Source organism: Vanessa tameamea, chromosome 2, assembly GCF_037043105.1.
Source record: "Vanessa tameamea isolate UH-Manoa-2023 chromosome 2, ilVanTame1 primary haplotype, whole genome shotgun sequence".
Lineage (NCBI taxonomy): Eukaryota > Metazoa > Arthropoda > Insecta > Lepidoptera > Nymphalidae > Vanessa > Vanessa tameamea.
In genome coordinates, this window is record NC_087310.1 from 7,428,035 (window position 1) to 7,430,927 (window position 2,893).

General features: G+C 29.8%; 1 non-coding gene across 1 annotated transcript; it reads right to left on the minus strand.

The window, feature by feature from the left end:
* Nucleotides 1–1,585: 1,585 nt before the first annotated feature.
* Nucleotides 1,586–1,657, minus strand: Trnah-gug (transfer RNA histidin (anticodon GUG)). Its single transcript has one exon. It is a non-coding gene; the product is annotated as a tRNA-His (tRNA).
* Between the last annotated feature and the right edge of the window lie 1,236 nt (nt 1,658–2,893).

Here is a 2,893-nt window from a genome sequence, read left to right on the forward strand (position 1 = left end):
GAAGATGTTCCCGTGAATAGAACACATGAATCTAACACGGCATTAAGTACAACTTAATTTTCATTAGTGTTGTGTAATAATTAATGTGGGGCATAATGGGTGAGGTGGGGCAGTAATTTGTGGAATGGACACTCACTGGACAGTTTATTTAAAAGGAGATAAGACCATTGGCCAAAAATCGAAATTAGAACTTAAAAATTATGACTGTATCTGTTTGCTTTTTTTTTTAATTTTTTTTATCTGAATCTGATCACTTGCAAATCTTCGTTATTAAAGAGTATAGTACCTCTCTTTATGCGGCCATCTGTCTCGTACAACCCATTCAATTTGACAATGTTTCTCAATCGGTTTGACTTGGCATATTTCAGCTGAAACTTTTAACAAAACATTACAATCAATAAAGTTGACATGAAAATTCTATGGGTTGCTTTTGTACTGGGTATAATAAATAGGTCGGTTAGATGATAAAAATATTAAGTGTGAAGTTAATAACCTAAATATTAAATATAATATAATGCTCGTTTTCCACTAAATATTTTGATTCTTATGTATATGCAATGCAATTGTTTCATGGAATATATATTCTTATATAGGTATATTGTACGAAACAATTACTTGCGTTTATTTTTGATTGTCTTTTTTCACTGATATTTTTTAATGCGTCATTTTGTTAAATAATATTAGAGCAAGTCACAGTAGATAAAACACGTGAATCCTTATCGAAGGTCGCGGGTTCAAATCCGGCCAAGCACCTTTGAGTTTTCACGTGTTTTCTTTGTTTATATTTACTGTGCGTTTGTGAAGGAAACTCGAGTAATCGAACGAACTCCAAAGCATCGGAAAGAGAAGAGAAATGGAAGCCTTTGGTATTGGAACATTTACAGACGGGTATTACCATTAGTTAGATATAACAAACCAAAGTAAAAAGTATAACGCAGAAACAATAAAATGCAATAATTTAACGGAAAAATATTAAAGATTGATTAAGTTTTATTTCATAATTAAACTTCTAATTTTAACCATGAAAATTATCTATTCATAGTGTATTATTGCATGAAATAAAAAAATGTATTATTTGTCAACTCTATGTATTGTCACTATTTAAAATAAACATAAGTTAAAAAAATATATAAATAATTAAAAACAATAAATATGTACTACTTACCACGTGGTTCAATAAAATTTATAAAACCAGCAACAAAGATAAGAAATAAAATAAACATACTTGTTATTGAGGTCAATTAATCTCCCGCACTAATATATAGAATGATTTCATCGTATTGTTCTGATTTTGAAAGCGATTATAGTTGTGTGACATATATAAGTGTTTATTGTTTATGTGTGTGTAATATATTAAAGAAGTTATGTCGTTAATTTCATCATATTTGTTTACAAGTATAGACACAATAGGAGTATATAAAATATAGGATATCGTAAATTTTACGTAGGTATAGATTGTGTAGGAAGGTAATAATGAATATAATTTGTGTTATATCCTAATGTGTAATTTGTGTGTAATAGAAGCTTAAAATTAAATAGGAAAAAGACTAAAAATAAAAATAGCCCCGCCATGACAGCTTTTAGCTGCCGTGACCAGGATTCGAACCTGGGTTACTACGGCCACAACGTAGGGTCCTAACCACTAGACGATCACGGCTATCGGAGCTCTTAACGTTCCTTCTCAAAAACTGCAGTAGATTATTTCTTATATAAAATCATAATAAAATGAAAAGGTAACAATTTTAAAACACTTTAAATAAAATGTCTTACATCTCATTTTGATCGAGTTATTTCAAACTGGAGCACTTACTTTCTCTACTGCGTAACGATCTGTTGTGTCATAAAAGTCAGAGTTATTAGTCAAAGTTTGCTTATTATAAATGATTTAATAACCAAGAAATAAAATACTTAGCTTAATGGCTTCGTATATCCAATCCTTTATTCCTGGAATGCCGCCACGGATGAGATAACTTTCTTTCTAATTCTATCTTGTAAAAATACCACATCAACATTTTAAAAGCAATAACAGATCAGCAAAAAAATTTTTCAACATATGACCAACCAGATATCTTTGGACTCGAAGGTAGCCACACCACGGTATGGCGATGTGTTGCCATTTACTATACTTATTAATATGTTGCTGTTGTTGTACATATCACTGTAACAATATAAACAGAATAAATGTGAAATCTATATGTTTTCTATGCTCATTCCATGTTTAGCACATTCTTTTTTCAAAGTAAATTTTCTACGAGGAAATAATTAAAATAAAAAAATGAATCATTTAAAATGGTTCACAATCGACGAACCCAGGGAGGATCATAAGCATTAAAATATAATGCAGAGATAATTAACTTAAATTAATTTCTTTTTGCAGTCGACAAACGAGAATGTTACTCAATTTTTATTTTTTGGTGAAGTGTTGTAATTCGTACAATACTATCACTCACAATGTACAGGTGGCGTACAAGTTTAGATTTTTCTGAACTCAAATCTTCTTCAACTAATTATAAGGTTGTACATTTCATTACTTATACATGAATACGTGAAGCAATAACTTTGTACCCCTTTTTTTACAAAAAAGACGCGGAAGGAGGTGTATGAAATATGCCACTATTAAAGTTTATGTGGAGAAGGGGTGTAGAAAGCTAATATTTGTACTAAATATGCATTAGAAATGCATTAAAATTATAAAAACATCGAATTTCGACCAATGGATGACCACTAGTCTTTGTAAATCCTTTTCTAAAACTTAATATAACTACACTTAAAATAAATTCTTTAATATCCCATATGATAAATTATCTTCAGCTCACATATAAATCTTGTCATTAGTATAACTTAATGCATGTAGTTTAGAATGTAAAGCCCTTAGTTCACTTGATAAATCTTA